The sequence below is a fragment of the Trichomycterus rosablanca genome, chromosome 23 (assembly GCF_030014385.1).
Source record: "Trichomycterus rosablanca isolate fTriRos1 chromosome 23, fTriRos1.hap1, whole genome shotgun sequence".
NCBI lineage: Eukaryota > Metazoa > Chordata > Actinopteri > Siluriformes > Trichomycteridae > Trichomycterus > Trichomycterus rosablanca.
Genome location: NC_086010.1, coordinates 12,257,998 through 12,278,318, shown reverse-complemented (window position 1 = coordinate 12,278,318; position 20,321 = coordinate 12,257,998). Strand labels below are relative to the sequence as shown.

General features: G+C 41.0%; 1 protein-coding gene and 1 long non-coding RNA gene across 2 annotated transcripts in view; one reads left to right on the top strand and one right to left on the bottom strand.

Moving 5' to 3' along the window:
• Positions 1-8,519: 8,519 nt before the first annotated feature.
• LOC134301293 (uncharacterized) lies at positions 8,520-10,875 on the bottom strand. Its single transcript, XR_010007430.1, has 2 exons — positions 10,728-10,875; positions 8,520-10,497 (listed from the first exon to the last, which is right to left on the bottom strand). It is a non-coding gene; the product is annotated as an uncharacterized LOC134301293 (long non-coding RNA).
• The window catches only part of ptpn3 (protein tyrosine phosphatase non-receptor type 3), a 78,223-nt gene continuing 68,348 nt past the window's right edge, over positions 10,447-20,321 (top strand). The window contains exon 1 of the mRNA XM_062985942.1: positions 10,447-10,633. The gene's annotated coding sequence lies outside the window, so the exon portion shown is untranslated. The remainder of the gene's footprint in view (positions 10,634-20,321) is intronic.

Genomic DNA, 20,321 nt, shown 5'->3' with positions numbered 1-20,321 from the left:
CTAACACACACCGATACACCACTAACACACACCGATACACCACTAACACACACAGACAATCTAATAACACACACAGACACACCACTAACACACACAGACATGTTACTAACACACGCCGACACACCACTAACACACATTAACACAACAGAGACTCAGGAACAGGAGAAATCTGCAAACCCAATTAGAATAAACCAAATTACACAAAGACTAGAACTAAATATCTGAATTATTGGGAAACTGAAACTAAAGCTCAAAGTAAAATGCAGTGCTATTTGGCCCTAAACAGACACTACAGTGCAGCAGATTATCTGAGCACAGTATCCGACCCTAAATTAAGAAACACCCTGACGAGGTACAGACTGAGCGCACACGACCTGGCTGCCCCGGGAAGAGAGGTTGTGCCAGCACTGCACTCTCAGTACAGTAGAGGCGGAGCTGCACTTCCTCACTCAGTGTACCAAGTACCACCACATCCAGTCCCAATTCTTCCCTAAATTTAATAATGTCATCCCCAACTTTACCTCCCTCCCAGACCCCGACAAACTGCCCCAGCTACTGGGGGAGCACAGAGAGAGCTGCACACTAGCAGCACTCTATACACACACCTGCCACCAGGTGAGGGACAGTGGGTGATCATGTCCCATACACACACACACACACACACACACACACACAAACTGATCGTTATTACTACCTCATTATTGTAAATATTATAATTTTTATTGTTATTATTTTGCACTGTTTTTATTAATATTTTATTCTATTTTATATTTTTTGCACATGTAACTGTTTTGTATATTTTTGTTCTATTTTTATTTTTATTATTTCTTTGTAATTTGCTTTGGCAATACGAATGTCCTTATTTGTCATGCCAATAAAGCTTCTTTTGAGTTTGAGTTTGAGTGTGTTGTGCTGGTATGAGTGGATCAGACACAGCAGCACTGCTGGAGTTTTTAAACACCTCACTGTCACTGCTGGACTGAGAATAGTCCACCAACCAAAACTATCCAGCCAACAGCGCCCTGTGGGCAGCGTCCTGTGACCACTGATGAAGGTCTAGAAGATGACCAACTCAAACAGCAGCAATAGATGTGCGATCGTCTCTGACTTTACATCTGCAAGGTGGACCAACTAGGGAGGAGTGTCTAATATAGTGGACAGTAAGTGGACACGGTATTTAAAAACTTCAGCAGGGCAGCAGTGTCTGGTCCACTCATACCAGCACAACACACAGTAACACACCACCACCATGTCAGTGTCACTGCAGTGCTGAGAATCATCCACCACCTAAATAATACCTGCTCTGTGGTGGTCCTGTGACCATTGAAAAACAGGGTGAAAGCAGGCTAAAGAAGCATGTAGAGAAACAGATGGACTACAGTCAGTAATGGTAGAACTACAAAGTGCTTCTATAAAATAAGTGGAGCTGATAAAATGGACAGTGAGTGTAGAAACAGGAGGTGGTTTTAATGTTATGGCTGATTGGTGTACATTGCAAGCAATTGAGGGTTAATGGCCTTGCTCAAGGGCCTAACAGTGGCAACCTGGAAGATGTGGGGCTTGAACCAGCAACCTTCCGATTACTAGCTTTTTACCTTAACCTTTTAGCTACCACTGCCCTGATAGTGTGCCTAATTTTCTTCAATTCTTTGTCTTCAATATGTCTAATCGCCAGATTGATGCCTCCATTACTGTGAGTATGTTAATTCCAGGAAGGTGTTTAATGCTGTTTGTGTTTCACAGCTTCTAATTGCTTTTCTGGATTTCCTTTGAGCTGTGTTGGGCCCATTTGTAAAGTCTGATATTATACAGCTTACTGGGCTGTGTGTGTTTCATTATTAGTCTAATGAACATAGTAATGTGACTGTGACCAGACTGATGGGTTTATGGTTTAACTGTAAATGCACTGACAGAGAATGGATCTGTTTGAAGTCTGTTTTTTTATCTGTATAAATAATCTACTTTACTACTGCCAAGAGATGAGCAAAAAGTCCCCAAAGGGTCCCCTCGTAACCTCCCGTTGACAATATACAGATCCAGGCTTTGGCAGAGTTACAGCAGGTCCTTTCCATTTTTGTTGATCTGTAAGTCTGAGTTTCTGGGGTGCTATTGTTTGAATACGCAGGCGTTACCTTGTATAGTGTTGAGGTCGGGTAGAGATCCAGTGCGAGTGTTTAGGTCCCTACAGATCAGAACATTTCCCTGGACCTGGAAGCTGGAGATTTTAGTGTAGAGCTGGAAGAGGATCTTCTCGTGATAATACAGGGAGTCGCTGGGAGGAATGTACGGGAGAAATTTACATTGCCCATAGAAATATATTCTTCAGACTGTTCAGAGTAAGTTTTTACTGATTTTATCCATTTTAAAGTCTACTTTTGTAAAGTTTATGTGTTTGGATAATTCAGATTTAAACCATATTCTGATTTCACCGGATTCTTCAGCTCTCCTAATTGCTGGATTGTTAGTAGAGGAGATAATAATTTCTTTGTAATTTTTGGGACAGTGTGTGCACGAGGTTGTTGGAATTGCATAATATCTGTTCTTTTGGTAGCCAGCCAGTACTGACTGATACTGGCTTAGTCTGTGCTTGTCCAGTGTAGCTGTCAGGTTTCCGTCACTAGGCTTAAGCACTAGGCCACACTGAGCAACAGTCAAGCATTTATGTACACTTGTAGGAAAGACACACATTTGCACTGTCATATCTAAGCCTACTTATTTCTCTTTGATATTTTCATTCATTCTTATATTTATACATACAGGCGGCACGGTGGCTCAGTGGGTAGCATTGTCACCTCACAGCAAGAAGGTCCTGCGTTTGATCCTCAGGTGTGTGTGTGGGGGGGGGGGGGGGGGGGGGGGGGCTTTTTTCTTTTGTGGAGTTTGCATGTTCTCCCCGTGTCCACGTGGGTTTCCTCCGGGAGCTCCGGTTTTCTCCCACAGTCCAAAGACATGCGGTCAGGTTAATTGGAGATTCAAAATTGTCCATGTTTAACTTTAAACTTGTGAACTAATGAACCTTGTGTAACGAGTAACTACCGTATCTACCGTATTTACCAAAGTGTAAAACATGATGTTAAAATCCTAATAAATACATTTATACTTACATGTATATATCTTTTATAATTTATATTATCATTATCTATATATTATTATTATCTGTATATTACTACTATTATACACATCCATACCTATATCTGATAGTATATTTTTATATTTAATATGCATACCAATATATACCTATATGCATAAAGTAATGTATGTTATGGCTTCTATTGTCGTGGGTTTGATCTCAAGGTGGGGCGGTTTGGGTCCTTTCTGTGTGTAGTTTGCATGTTCTCCCCATGTGGGAACGTGGGTCTACCGTTCCTGTTATGAATAACCCTAGATTTTATAATACATTTTATTTAACAAATATGCAAAGCTAGTAGGGCCACTGTAACTGTTATACTATTTATTTATGCCTGCACCAAGAAGTACAGGCAACATTGATTTATTTGAATCTGAAAGATGATTCCCACTAACACAAAGATACATATTACAGCTATCACAGCATTAAGGAAATGCTTTTACGTCAACAAACTTGGATGCCTTATGGACAACCAAACATAAATTTATGTTATGGAATCCATTTTTAAAACTGGTGACATGATAAATAGGAGTGGAATGTAGCAGGACCTGTATCAGTTGCACACTTAGTGAGTTTTCCCAGTACATGAAGCAGTGGGCAGAAGTTAGCATGAGCACTTTGACTTACCTGCGACTTTACAGCTCCATATGCAGAAGGGTTTGATGCACTGCATATTGTGACACATTTACCTCATTACAAATAATAACATTATCTGCAATTTTAACCACAGTAACCTTTCTGTTGGTCTGTATTAGATGTTACAACCTGTCCTCTGTCATCTAATGTTTTGCCTCGTTAGTGTACTTTCATATGTTTTATGGTGACTAAATAACTTGTTAATGGTAACTAATGCCTTAAGTAATATTTGTTATTTTGGAAGTAGTGAAATATGTAGTATCTGACACAAGGTTAAGGATTTGACAGTGTAATTATTTAAGACTAAAGGTATTTCTTAAAAAAAAACCCAACAACAATGCCGCTCAGGTGGCGCAGCGGTAAAATATGCTAGCACACCAGAGCTGGGATTTCGAATACATTGTATCAGATCTCAGCTCTGCCATCTGGCTGGGCTGGGCGGCTACATGAACAACATTTGGCTGTTGTTCATCCAGGGAGGAAGCCGGATAGGGACCTCATAACTGATGCAATAACAACCACTGCTGGCTGATTGATGGCGTCTGCACAAAGTAGAGGATGTGGCTGATCAGGGTGTGGCCCTCCATGCACAGGGCTGATTCGCATATCAACTCGGCTGGTGCAGGTGAAAAAAATGCAGTCGGCTACTGCTCACGTATCGGAGGGTGTTTGCTCTCCTCAATCAGGGGTCAGCACCAGTAGAGATAACACAATTGGGTAAAAATTGGACGCGCTAAAAAAAAATCAGGAGAAAATGCATTAAAAAAAACAATAAAAATGAGCTAATTAAATTATGACTATGCCTGCCCCACTAGTAGGTGTTCTAGTAGATTTTCTTTCCTGTCCATTAAAAAGAAAATCAAGAGAATTTGAGCTCTGTGATGGATTGGCACCCTGAAACTGGACACACAGCGACCAGGATATATTGTTTGATTAAAATTTAATGAAAATGAAATGAGCAATTTCCATAAATATACTTTTTATTTATGTTTTCAATCAATCAATCAAGAGACCTTATTTACAATATAGTGAGTAAAAAATAATGAAGGAAGAATAAAAGACCCAAAGGCAGTGACAAAAATAAATAAAAATGACAATTTAACACAAATAAATCAAAAACAAGAACACACAGAAGTGAAATCAGAAAATTATTAATAGAAATATAAATTGCCTTAAGAATAAAAAAGAGGTAAGCTTTAGATTGTTCTGCGTGTTATTTTAGGTTACAGCTGCACAGAGAGTGAAATAGGATTTTCCAAGCTCATTAAAAACAGCTGGCAGCTGCAATGTAATCCATTCTTTTGTGTTCTGCAGGAGCCTGTATTAAAAGTAAGCAACAAATAAATGTAAGGTGGTAATAAAAACATTAAAGATTATAAAAAAATTCAATGCATTTTATGCCTTACAGAGAGTTAGGCCCAGCTCTCATACATGTGTAAAATGCCATTTTAATCCAAGACTGAGAAAAAAAAACTGCACAATGGTGTTGGATTTTGTGCACTTGCTTTATAGTAATTAAATGCTTATAAGTCCTTAACCTTAAGTAGAGTTAAGGTCCTTAACCTCAACTCTACTTAAAAGTTTCTTTGTTTGTTTATTAGGATTTTAACATCATGTTTCACACCTTGGCCACATCCATGACACGAACGGTAGTTACTCACCACACACGGCTCTTCAGTTCACAAGTTTATATCGAACACAGTCATGGACAATTTTGTGTCTCCAATTCACCTCACTTGCACGTCTTTGGACTGTGGGAGGAAACCGGAGCTCTCGGCGGAAACCCACGCAGACACGGGGAGAACATGCAAAAACCACACAGAAAGGACCCAGACCACTCCACCTGGGGAATGAACCCAGGATCTTCTTGCTGTGAGGCGACAGTGCTACCCACCGAGCCACCCCTGCTCAAAAGTACTAAATTGCCCTGAATTAATTTTTCTATGGGCAGCAAGGTGGCACTGTTGCTTCACCGCAAGAAGGTCCTAGGTTCGATTCCCAGGTGGAGTCCTTTCTGTGTGGAGTTTGCATATTCTCCCCGTGTCTGTCTGGGTTTCCTCACTGCTATCTAGACCAGTGGCTCTCAAACTTTTTGTATAAATAAATATATATAATAATTAAATAATAATAACAATTAAATACATTTTTAAAAAACCATTGGCTTTCATAGATTCATTTTATGAAAACAATTGTTTTAAAGTGAAAGACATTAGTATGCATTTTATTAATTAAACAGTTTTTTATTAGAGATGAAGCACCTAATGGATCTGGCTTGTAACACACAGTCACTTATGTTTAGTTTCTCCACCAGAGGCAGCTGTTAACACAGTTTTAACCAACGACAGTGCTTCATTCAGCTTTAAAATTAGGTGTGCTAGTAACTTGAATTTCTTCAGTTTAAGTGACCAGTCAAGTAGAAAATGCAATATAATAACAGTAATATAATAATATAATATAATTACAGCAGGTTAAGTCTTAATTAGTTGGTCTTTTTACACATTCAAAGCAAAGGTGAGGAACAGAAAGATAACTAATTACATTCTAACTAAGTACAAAGGGCTAAAGGTTGTGCTATCGAAGTAGTTAACCTGTAGAAATGAATCTGTCTTTAAATTGCACTGGTATGACAAATAAAATCTACATTTTATCAATTTGGCAGGTTTATACACCAATCAGCCATAACATTAAAAGCACCTCCTTGTTTCTACACACATTGTCCAGTTTATCGGCTTCACTTACCATATAGGAGCACTTTGTAGTTCTACAATTACTGACTGTATGTAGTCCATCTGCTTTGTAAGCCCCCTTTCATGCTGTTCTTCAATGATCAGGACTCTCCCAGGAGTACAGAGTAGGTATTATTTGGGTGGTGGATCATTCTCAGCTCTGCAGTGACACTGACATGGTGATGGTGTGTTAGTGTGTGCTGTGCTGGTATGAGTGGATAAGACACAGTAGTGCTGATGGAGTTTTTAAACACCTCACTTTCCCTGCTGGACTGAGAATAGTCCATCAACCAAAAATATGCAGCCAACAGCGCCCCATGGGCAGCGTCCTGTGATCACTGATGAAGGTCTAGAAAATGACCAACTTAAACAGCAGCAATAGATGAGTGATCGTCTCTGACTTTACATCTACAAGGTGGACCAACTAGGTAGGAGTGTCTAATAGAGTGGACAGTGAGTGGACACAGTATTTAAAAACTACAGCAGCACTGCTGTGTCTGATCCACTCATACCAGCACAACACACACTAACACACCACCACCATGTCATTGTCACTGCAGTGCTGAGAATGATCCACCACCTAAATAATACCTGCTCTGTCATGGTCCTGTGGGGGTCCTGACCATTGAAGAACAGAGTGAAAGCAGGCTAAAAAAAGTATGTAGAGAAATAGACAGACTACAGTCAGTAATTGTAGAACTCCAAAGTGCTTCTAAGTGGAGCTGATAAAATGGACAGTGGGTGTAGAAACAAGTAGGTTAAAATTTTATGGCTGATCAGTGTATAATACTCTGTTTTTTCATCTGGGCTACTTAGAAACAGTACATGACTTGCATTTAGGCATTAATAATGATATAAGTTGCCAAACTTTGACCTTTATTATAGTTTAGAAATTTTTGTGTACATTCAAACACCACGTCACAGGCCCCATTTTGAGAGCCACTCATCTTCATCTTAATATGATTTTTACATGTCTTTTAAGCAGAATACCTATTAAACAAGAGCAATGTCAGTATGGCAACACAGGAACTAGATTTTCAATAATGGAGATTGAGGTTTAGCTAATTCCAGCTCTATCAGGTTTAATCTTTAAACTTGCTGTATGGAACACAGCTTCTCTGTAAATTAAAGTGTTTCATACAAGTTTTATAATAATTAATTAAAATAGATTATTTTAATGTAAATGAATCAAAACTGTCTTTATTTAGGCATTTTAAAATGGTGGAGAGGGAGGTGATTTAAGCTGCATTTTATGTAGACAAGGGTGTAACCCTAATCCTAGATCAGTTTTTATGTTTGGGTTAATATAAGAAGAGGGAGGTGATCGAAGATGATGTAAACTGCATTGTTTTATGTAGGCAAGGGTGTAACCCTAATCCTAGATCAATTTTTACTGTTGAATTAAAAACAGAGTACAGAAAACTGTCTTTTACTTAGTATTGTTATTTGTAGTCTTAGGTGTCTTGCGTACAGTGATTAAATCAGGCTTTTTTAAACTGACTGGACAAATTGACTGTAAGATCTTGCATCCTAGACTCTTCCCATGGGTTTCAACCTTTAATAAAAAGAGCCAATTGCTTATAGTAAATCAGCAGTAAAAACCCAAAAAGAACTTTGAGTTGTCATGCCAAGATTCACTTAAAATGAAGCAAATAAGGGGGCTGCAAGGTGAAGCATACTTATTAAACAGTATGTTTCATTGGCGTCATTGGGAGACTAGTCATTTTTTTGGTAGACTATGTAGTATTTGGGATACAGCAACTTGTATGCACTTTAACTTGACCTCACATTAGTGTCTGATCTTTAATATTCTTTTTGATCCAAAAAAAATCTTAGAGAAGCGGAGGCTGTTATGGGGTCTACTCTATATTAATACCCCTTGGTTAATAATTGTACACCAAAATGCCCATGGTTAGGTGTCTACATATTATAACCATTATACACCGAATAGGCATAACATTATGACCACTGACAGGTGAAGTGAATAACACTGATTATCTCTTCATCACGGCACCTGTTAGTAGGTGGGATATATTAAGTCAAGTCAACTTTATTTATATAGCGCTTTTTACAATAGACATTGTCTCAAAGCAACTTTACAAAATCCAGGACCAACAGATACAAAAACCCCTGTTGAGCAAGCCGAGGGCGACTGTGGCAAGGAAAAACTCCCTGAAAATTACAGGAAGAAACCTTGAGAGGAACCAGACTCAGCAGGGCCCATCCTTCATGGGTGGCCTGGAGGATACTTTAAATAAATACACGATTTACACAAATCATACAAACACAGAATTAAATGATCTAAAAGTCATAACTGGTAATAAATAGATAAATAAACAATTAAATAATAATAGAGTTGTTATCCGCTCTAGTCTTCAATAAAGTCTGTAGTGATTTCTTGTCGTTGCAATTACTCCAGACCCGTCACATCTGACAGGAGAAGCATCGTTGTCCCGGCAGTCTCGACTTCAATCCTTAACCTCGGCGGGTGAACAGGTTTCCATCAGAATGCCCTCGGGGTAAAACAACAGAGAATATATTATAATATATTAGGCTGCAAGTGAACATTTTATCCTCAAAGTTGATGTGTTAGAAGCAAGAAAAATGACTCGGTCAGAGCATCTCCAAAACTGCAGCTCTTTTGGGGTGTTCCTGGTTTGCAGTGATCAGTATTTATCAAAAGTGGTCCAAGAAAGAAACAGTGGTAAACCGGCGACAGGGTCATGGGCGGCCAAGGCTCATTGATGCACGTGGGGAGTGAAGGCTGGCCCGTGTGGTCCGATCCAACAGACCAGCTACTGTAGCTCAAATTGCTGAAGAAGTTAATGCTGGTTCTGATAGAAAGGTGTCAAAATACACAGTGCATCGCTGTTTGTTGCGTATGGGGCTGCATAGCCGCAGACCAGTCAGGGTGCCCATGCTGACGCCTGTCCACCGCTGAAAGCGCCAACAATGGGTACGTGAGCATCGGAACTGGACCACGGAGCAATGGAAGGTGGCCTGGTCTGATGAATCACGTTTTCTTTTACATTACGTGGATGGCCGGGTGCGCGGGTGCCGGGGACGCTTACCTGGGAAACACATGGCACCAGGATGCACTATGAGAAGAAAGCAAGCCGGTGAAGTCAGTGGGATGCTTTGGGCAATGTGCTGGACAAACAGGTTAAATCCACGGTGGCCCCACATCGCAACCTACAGGAGTTAAAGGATCTTGGTGCCAGATACCACAGCACACCTTCAGAGGTCCAGTGCCTCGACAGGTCAGGGCTGTTTTGGCAGAAAAAGGGGGACCAACACAATATTACGAAGGTGGTCATAATGTTATACCCAATCAGTGTACATAGGCCCTGCACCTTGCAAAAAGTAGACTTGGGTTGTGGTGCGTAATAAGTTGACTTTGATACTGTGGAGCCAGTTCATGTACCACTTAATGTTAGCAGAGGTATGTTGGCAGTCAATGCAGGGTTAATAAAATAGGACTAATATGATAAGACTTTCTGTTTTTGTGAGTGCTCGAGCTGCTGCATTCTGAACTAACTTGAGCTGGTTGACAGGTTTACCACAAAGGTCTGTTACTATCGTTCTAAACGTTTTAAGTTCTACATGTATAAACCGGGTTTCAGGGTAATAAACAAAGTATTTTAGTTCCACTTTTTTATACAAAAAAGAAAGGCTTTTAACGTTACTGCCAATGTGTGTTTGTATAGGAGCGCGATGTTGTTATCGAAGTGTTTATACTCAGGTACACGTGGGCGTGGCGATTCGCGTGAGCCAGCGCCCTGACACGAGCACGCGCACCTGAAATGCTTTCTTCTTTATATGGTAAAATCTTTTCTTTATTAAAGGTGGTGAAATATCAGGAAGAAAAGTCTGTCAGCCTGACATAACTGTAAGTAGTTGTAGTAGTGGTGTGTTAAAAGCTGGGCATGTAACTGTCCGTAGGGCAGCTCAGATATCAATGAACCGATCTTGCTAGTCTCCAGCACCGCGGTGACGAAAGCTGCATTCCTGAAAAAAACCAAACAAAAAACTTAGCGGAAGTTTACCGACACCTGCGAGTGGCTCTAACATGGAAGCGACTGTCTTGTCGAGAAAAATATCAAGGCTACACCGAGAAGCGTAAGGAAGTGGACTTCAGTCGCAAGTAAGTCCTTATATAGCTTATAACACTTATGTCACAGTTCTAGTGTAGCGGTCACACTGAAAGTTTACAAACTTCTTTCTGTCAGTCCACCCACCAAACTTCTCTCTACATTAAGCTGCCTCGAATGGCGTCCGTTTCGGTATTTATGCTTCAGTTTTTTTTTTACTTAAACTTTGACTTAAATGTAGTTAACGACTGTATTTTGTTGACGTGTTTACATAAAACGAGTGTTCCTTTAAACTCCGAAACTCGCACATAGATTTCTGATACTTCTCAACAGACCAGAATGTAAGGCGGGGTTCAGTCCAATTAGAAACAGCGAAACATTGGCTAAATCCCAAATAGGACACTAAGTTTCATGTCGTCCACTACGTAAGACACATGAAAACCCCTTTTAAAGCCCTATCTAGTGTGCGTTTATAAGCAGTATGGATGTATTTGGGATTCATCCAAGTCTCATCTGAAAACCAAAACAAACATCGAATACAGTACAGAAACAGCAGAAAAAATACAGGATTGTAATGAAAAGTAATTAATCATATCTATGCAGATTTACTTACTGTTCTAAATATTTGCCTACATTTGAATTTAATTTGAATATAATGCTTTCGTTTTTCTTCTTCTTGTTTAATGCTGAAGAACCTACGTACAGTACATGGCAAAAACAATGTTCTAATTCAAACTCTAGGGTCCATACATATAAGTAAACAAGGTAATGAACGTTGATCCATGTTCTCCTTCCAGTTAAGGATGATCTAATGCTGCTTTACTCAGCATGGTACCCTATGGAATGGCACGTTTTTAAACCAGTGATCCAACATTTAGTGTTTTTTCCGTTGCCAAATGACCCGTACTGTACCTAAGTAACCGTGCTAAATTTGGTTACACCTCTTGACCAGGGTGCATGAGTGTACAGTGCAGAATGTACAGCTGTAGCCTAGTGCAGCTGTAGCCTAGTGGTTAAGGTACTGGACTAGTAATCATAGGGTTGCCGGTTCAAGCCTCACCTCTGCCAGGTTGCAACTGTTGGGCCCTTGAGCAAGGCCCTTAACCCTCAATTGCTCAAACTGTATACTGTAACTGTACTGTAAGTCGCTTTGGATAAAGGCGTCTGCTAAATGCAGAAAATGTAAATGTGAAACAAAATCACCACTCGAGTAAAAGAATACAAGCACTGTTTTTTTACACCATACTGCAATATATTTTATTTAAACAATGTTTACGATTTCGAGAATAAAGTCGAAACGATTTCGAGAATAAAGTCGAAACGATTTCGAGAATAAAGTCGAAACGATTACGAGTATAAAGTCGAAACGATTACGAGTATAAAGTCGAAACGATTTCGAGAATAAAGTCGAAACGATTACGAGAATAAAGTCGAAATGATTTTGAGAATAAAGTCGAAATGATTTTGAGATTAAAGTGGAAATATTATGGCCATAGCAATCTCCTTGTGTTAAATGAGGGATGTACATGATATGGTAAAGTTATACATTCGTATCGTTTCACAAATAAAGAAATCCCCAATCTCTTACCACATCAGCACCCGTTTGTTATTACTGTAAGGACGATGAAACTGCTTTGTAATAAACTGTGTTTATTTAGAAGAACGTGTGCCACTGGTGCGCTCGGCGTCTGCGTCGTCGCCAGTACTTCAACCGAGCCTTATGGACTTGTACCATAAACTAAAGCCGTATGGCGTCACTATAAATGGTTGCATTGACGGGTTTAGTTGTCATGTCATGTGAATGGAAGTGAACAATACAAACAGCCACCCAAAAATAATCGCTGGTTACTGGTTAACCACAGTAATTTTGGAGGTCGGTCCAGGTACTGAGACCCGTGCTTCTCTGAACTGACAAGCCTATGACGGCTGCACATATGGCTCTTTGGCCATAATATTTTGACTTTATTCTCATAATATTTTGACTTTATTCTCGAAATCGAAACTTATATGACTTTATTCTTGAAATCGAAACTTACAAATATTTTTCACAGTGGCCCTAATACGCCATCTCTTGCCTTGTATAAAGTCACAGTTGTAAGTCACGTTTAATGAAAAATTTTTGTTTCTGAATGTTGTAAATGTTAATGTTTTGCTCATGACAATTATAAAGAATTGCTATTTGAATTAATATAGCCTCCCTGTCAGCTTGAACCAGTGTGACTTTTCTTTTCTGACCTCTTTTAACAGGACATTAATACCAGCTGATGTGTTGCTCGTTTAATGTCTTTACTGTGTAAACAGTAAAGTGTTGTGTGTAAAATTTCCAGAAAATTGGCAGTTTCAGACATCCGCGAACCAGCCTGTCTGGCACCAACAAGAATGCCACAGTCAAAGAATTCCACAACATTGGATTTGATTTAAATGTAATTGGCGTTTTAGCTACCAGTTTACATGTAATCACCCATAATGAAGTGAAAATGTTTTTACCAGCTATTCAAAACTGAATCTGAGCAGTTGATTCTGTTTGTCATGGCAGACTGTGAACTTCTGGTGTCTCCACAAATGTTCAGTGCGATTTAAGGCTGGGCTTTGAATAGGCTGCTCAAGAACATTTAGAGACTTGCCCAGAAATTACTCATTGGGTGTTGTGTTAAAAATTAAACTGATGCCCCATTGTGAATCTAGGGTTAGTGTGTGCTCCGGAGAAAGTTTTTTTTCAGGGATGTTCCTGCATTTAAGTACATTCATCTTCCTGTCAGTTCTTACCACCCAATCTCACTGCCACTGAGAAGCACCCATATAGCATGTTGTTGCTACCATCATGTTTAACTGTAGGGATGGTGTTATCCAGTCTATGTACAGTGCCTGTGTTTAATCAGACGTGGTGCTTGCAGTTCTGCAGAGTTTACTTTTCATCATATCAGACCATGTTGTCCATGTTGTCCTCATGTTGCCAGTTTAGCAAACTCCAAGTGGGCTGTTGTATGTTTTTTACTCAATAGTGGCTCCTGTCCTGCCACTTCCTTAAAGGCCTGACTTTGGCTTGATGGTCTGTCCAACTGGTTCTCTTATCTCTCCACTAGTACACTGGTTTCTTTCTTGCCTTACAGACTAAGGTCATTTTTGCCTGGATGACCATCTTTCAAGCCAGCTTTAGGAGGCTGTTGTGGTTCTTGAAACACCTAAAGCCTTAGATATCTTTGCCTTGATTTGGTCCTTGGACATCATGGCTTAGTCTTTGTTCTGACACTGCAGTGTAATTTATCATAGACCCAAGCATATGCCTTTCCTAACTTTGGCAACACTTGACTCAATTTAAGGTATAGACACATGCACCTGACAATAAAGCGTCACTGCAAGGGTTATGAATAATTTTGTAAATAAAATATTTCAGTTTTTAATTAATTATTTAAAATCTTTGTTAACATGTTTCCCCATCAATGTAAATGATTAAGTGTGGATCGATGTGTTAAAATGGTATTTATAACCATTCAAAATTAAATTCACAACACAAAGTGCACAAACAGTCAAGGGGTCTAAATACTTTCTAAATCCAGTGTAGTTTAAACCTAAACCTTAAAACTACAGCTCTTAAGCAGTGTCTGTATGGTGTTTATACATTGCACTGCTGTTACATGACTGGCTGCTAATGAGTTCTTAGGCTTCAGTATTCTGAAGATTTTTTACTGATTCTGCACACCTGTAACCACATGTCAGTGTGACTACATAGCAGCTGTAGCAGGGATACAATGTTTTATGGTCTGACCTGCATTTTAAGTTCTGATTTGTTTCAATTTCATTCAGTTTTAAAGAACGAAACCAAAGCATAAACCACAGCCCGAAGCAGTATTAGGTGATAGCACATATAGGTGAACACATTCATTGGAGCAGGAATCGCTTCACTTGATCACAAGTAAACAGAAAAGGCAGAAATTTACCAGGCAAAAAAAGAGATTAGTGCTGGACTGCAGCTACACCAGCTACTCAATCCACCAGTGAGCTACAACCCAAGCCCTTAAAAAAGAGCTCAGAGCTGGAGCCCATTCCAGCTTTTCAATGGGCGCAAGGCACACAGTAACACCCTGGACGGGGCGCAGGGCAGACACACATATACACTCACACACACACACACACACACACACACACATCCAATTAACCTGACTGCATGTTTTTGGACTGTGGGAGGAAACCGGAGCTCCTAGAGGAAACCCACACAGACACGGGGAGAACATGCAAACTCCACACAGAAAGGACCCGGACTGCCCTGCCTGGGGATCGAACCCAGGACCTTCCTGCTGTGAGGTGACAGTGCTACCCACCGATGAAAATACAGTACATAAAACAATGAACAAACTGAACTGTAACACCTGTCCTGCCATAAATAACACACACACACACATATATGTATATACAGTGTATCACAAAAGTGAGTACACCCCTCACATTTCTGCAGATATTTAAGTATATCTTTTCATGGGACAACACTGACAAAATGACACTTTGACACAATGAAAAGTAGCCTGTGTGCAGCTTATATAACAGTGTAAATTTATTCTTCCCTCAAAATAACTCAATATACAGCCATTAATGTCTAAACCACCGGCAACAAAAGTGAGTACACCCCTTAGTTAAAGTTCCTGAAGTGTCAATATTTTGTGTGGCCACCATTATTTCCCAGAACTGCCTTAACTCTCCTGGGCATGGAGTTTACCAGAGCTTCACAGGTTGCCACTGGAATGCTTTTCCACTCCTCCATGACGACATCACGGAGCTGGCGGATATTCGAGACTTTGCGCTCCTCCACCTTCCGGTTGAGGATGCCCCAAAGATGTTCTATTGGGTTTAGGTCTGGAGACATGCTTGGCCAGTCCATCACCTTTACCCTCAGCCTCTTCAATAAAGCAGTGGCCGTCTTAGAGGTGTGTTTGGGGTCATTATCATGCTGGAACACTGCCCTGCGACCCAGTTTCCGGAGGGAGGGGATCATGCTCTGCTTCAGTATTTCACAGTACATATTGGAGTTCATGTGTCCCTCAATGAAATGTAACTCCCCAACACCTGCTGCACTCATGCAGCCCCAGATTATGGCATTCCCACCACCATGCTTGACTGTAGGCATGACACACTTATCTTTGTACTCCTCACCTGATTGCCGCCACACATGCTTGAGACCATCTGAACCAAACAATCTCATCAGACCATAGGACATGGTTTCAGTAATCCATGTCCTTTGTTGACATGTCTTCAGCAAACTGTTTGCGGGCTTTCTTGTGTAGAGACTTCAGAAAAGGCTTCCTTCTGGGGTGACAGCCATGCAGACCAATTTGATGTAGTGTGCGGCGTATGGTCTGAGCACTGACAGGCTGACCCCCCACCTTTTTAATCTCTGCAGCAATGCTGACAGCACTCCTGCGCCTATCTTTCAAAGACAGCAGTTGGATGTGACGCTGAGCACGTGCACTCAGCTTCTTTGGACGACCAACGCGAGGTCTGTTCTGAGTGGACCCTGCTCTTTTAAAACGCTGGATGATCTTGGCCACTGTGCTGCAGCTCAGTTTCAGGGTGTTGGCAATCTTCTTGTAGCCTTGGCCATCTTCATGTAGCGCAACAATTCGTCTTTTAAGATCCTCAGAGAGTTCTTTGCCATGAGGTGCCATGTTGGAACTTTCAGTGACCAGTATGAGAGAGTGTGAGAGCTGTACTACTAAATTGAACACACCTGCTCCCTATGCACACCTGAGACCTAGTAACACTAACAAATCACATGACATTTTGGAGGGAAAATGACAAGCAGTGCTTGGACATTTAGGGGTGTAGTCTCTTAGGGGTGTACTCACTTTTGTTGCCGGTGGTTTAGACATTAATGGCTGTATATTGAGTTATTTTGAGGGAAGAATAAATTTACACTGTTATATAAGCTGCACACAGACTACTTTTCATTGTGTCAAAGTGTCATTTTGTCAGTGTTGTCCCATGAAAAGATATACTTAAATATCTGCAGAAATGTGAGGGGTGTACTCACTTTTGTGATACACTGTATATATATATACAGTGTATCACAAAAGTGAGTACACCCCACACATTTCTGCAAATATTTTATTATATCTTTTCATGGGACAACACTATAGAAATAAAACTTGGATATAACTTTGAGTAGTCAGTGTACAACTTGTATAGCAGTGTAGATTTACTGTCTTCTGAAAATAACTCAACACACAGCCATTAATGTCTAAATAGCTGGCAACATAAGTGAGTACACCCCACAGTGAACATGTCCAAATTGTGCCCAAAGTGTCAATATTTTGTGTGACCACCATTATTATCCAGCACTGCCTTAACCCTCCTGGGCATGGAATTCACCAGAGCTGCACAGGTTGCTACTGGAATCCTCTTCCACTCCTCCATGATGACATCACGGAGCTGGTGGATGTTAGACACCTTGAACTCCTCCACCTTCCACTTGAGGATGTGCCACAGGTGCTCAATTGGGTTTAGTCCATCACCTTTACCTTCAGCTTCCTCAGCAAGGCAGTTGTCATCTTGGAGGTTGTGTTTGGGGTCGTTATCCTGTTGGAAAACTGCCATGAGAAGGGAGGGGATCATGCTCTGTTTCAGAATGTCACAGTACATGTTGGAATTCATGTTTCCCTCAATGAACTGCAGCTCCCCAGTGACAGCAGCACTCATGCAGCCCAAGACCATGATGCTACCACCACCATGCTTGACTGTAGGCAAGATACAGTTGTCTTGGTACTTCTCACCAGGGCGCCGCCACACATGCTGGACACCATCTGAGCCAAACAAGTTTATCTTGGTCTCGTCAGACCACAGGGCATTCCAGTAATCCATGTTCTTGGACTGCTTGTCTTCAGCAAACTGTTTGCTGGCTTTCTTGTGCGTCAGCTTCCTTCTGGGATGACGACCATGCAGACCGAGTTGATGCAGTGTGCGGCGTATGGTCTGAGCACTGACAGGCTGACCTCCCACGTCTTCAACCTCTGCAGCAATGCTGGCAGCACTCATGTGTCTATTTTTTAAAGCCAACCTCTGGATATGACGCCGAACACGTGGACTCAACTTCTTTGGTCGACCCTGGCGAAGCCTGTTCCGAGTGGAACCTGTCCTGGAAAACCGCTGTATGACCTTGGCCACCATGCTGTAGCTCAGTTTCAGGGTGTTAGCAATCTTCTTATAGCCCAGGCCATCTTTGTGGAGAGCAACAATTCTATTTCTCACATCCTCAGAGAGTTCTTTGCCATGAGGTGCCATGTTGAATATCCAGTGGCCAGTATGAGAGAATTGTACCCAAAACACCAAATTTAACAGCCCTGCTTCCCATTTACACCTGGGACCTTGACACATGACACCAGGGAGGGACAACGACACATTTGGGCACAATTTGGACATGTTCACTGTGGGGTGTACTCACTTATGTTGCCAGCTATTTAGACATTAATGGCTGTGTGTTGAGTTATTTTCAGAAGACAGTAAATCTACACTGCTATACAAGCTGTACACTGACTACTCTAAGTTATATCCAAGTTTCATGTCTATAGTGTTGTTTCATGAAAAGATATAATAAAATATTTGCAGAAATGTGTGGGGTGTACTCACTTTTGTGATACACTGTATATATATATATATACAGGGGTTGGACAAAATAACTGAAACACCTGGTTTTAGACCACAATAATTTATTAATATGGTGTAGGGCCTCCTTTTGCGGCCAATACAGCGTCAATTCGTCTTGGAAAGGACATATACAAGTCCTGCACAGTGGTCAGAGGGATTTTAAGCCATTCTTCTTGCAGGATAGTGGCCAGGTCACTACGTGATGCTGGTGGAGGAAAACGTTTCCTGACTCGCTTCTCCAAAACAGCCCAAAGTGGCTCAATAATATTTAGATCTGGTGACTGTGCAGGCCATGGGAGATGTTCAACTTCACTTTCATGTTCATCAAACCAATCTTTCACCAGTCTTGCTGTGTGTATTGGTGCATTGTCATCCTGATACACGGCACCGCCTTTGGATGCACATGGTCCTCCAGAATGGTTCGGTAGTCCTTGGCAGTGACGCGCCCATCTAGCACAAGTATTGGGCCAAGGGAATGCCATGATATGGCAGCCCAAACCATCACTGATCCACCCCCATGCTTCACTCTGGGCATGCAACAGTCTGGGTGGTACGCTTCTTTGGGGCTTCTCCACACCGTAACTCTCCCGGATGTGGGGAAAACAGTAAAGGTGGACTCATCAGAGAACAATACATGTTTCACATTGTCCACAGCCCAAGTTTTGCGCTCCTTGCACCATTGAAACCGACGTTTGGCATTGGCACGAGTGACCAAAGGTTTGGCTATAGCAGCCCGGCCGTGTATATTGACCCTGTGGAGCTCCCGACGGACAGTTCTGGTGGAAACAGGAGAGTTGAGGTGCACATTTAATTCTGCCGTGATTTGGGCAGCCGTGGTTTTATGTTTTTTGGATACAATCCGGGTTAGCACCCGAACATCCCTTTCAGACAGCTTCCTCTTGCGTCCACAGTTAATCCTGTTGGATGTGGTTTGTCCTTCTTGGTGGTATGCTGACATTACCCTGGATACCGTGGCTCTTGATACATCACAAAGACTTGCTGTCTTGGTCACAGATGCGCCAGCAAGACGTGCACCAACAATTTGTCCTCTTTTGAACTCTGGTATGTCACCCATAATGTTGTGTGCATTGCAATATTTTGAGCAAAACTGTGCTCTTACCCTGCTAATTGAACCTTCACACTCTGCTCTTACTGGTGCAATGTGCAATTAATGAAGATTGGCCACCAGACTGGTCCAATTTAGCCATGAAACCTCCCACACTAAAATGACAGGTGTTTCAGTTATTTTGTCCAACCCCTGTGTATATATATATATACAGTATATATACAGTATATACTGTATATTAAACATGCTGCAAAATTTGAAATAAATAAATTAATAAATAAATTGAAGCTATGTAATGGATTGGTGCTCTGTTCTGCCTTGCGTCCAGTTTTTTCTGGTGGTACCCTACCCACCAGGATAAAGCAGTTGATGTAAATTAAATGTTAATACTGCTAGGTCACATGTATCCAGCCCATACACAATGTTGCTGATCTAAAAACCTACCGCTAGTTTGTATGACCTATTTTGAGTTACAGCATGATTAAAGTATAATTCACTAACAAATTGCTTTAGCTGTGATGTGTTATATAAATATAAATACTACCCCGAGATGTGTTCAAGGTGTTTTGCAACCATGATAAAAACTCGGTCACACAAGCTGAGAGAGGGGATAATTTTGTTTCACCAAAAGGGCAATGGGTATAAGTAGATTGTCAAGACCTTGAACATTTTTATAGACACCATTGGGAGTATTCTCCAGGAGTTCCAAAATTATGGCACATCAGCAAACCTGCCTGGTGGTGAGAGAAAGCCCACAATTTCATTTAGAGGCTTTAATCTCACCAGGACAATAAAAAACCCTGTGTTGCTGCAAAATACTTACCGGCTGACCTGATAAAGGCTCGGACAAATGTCTCAGTGGCACCATAAGAAGATCAGTTAACAAACAAGGAGGTCATGGCCGGGCTCGATGCATGCCACTCTTGATCAAGACACCAGAAGGAATTTAAATAGGCCTTTAAAGTTCAGGAACACAGTTTTATGTAGTGATGAATTAAAACTGTAAATGTTTGGTTATATGATTTAGCAGTTTATCTAGTGCA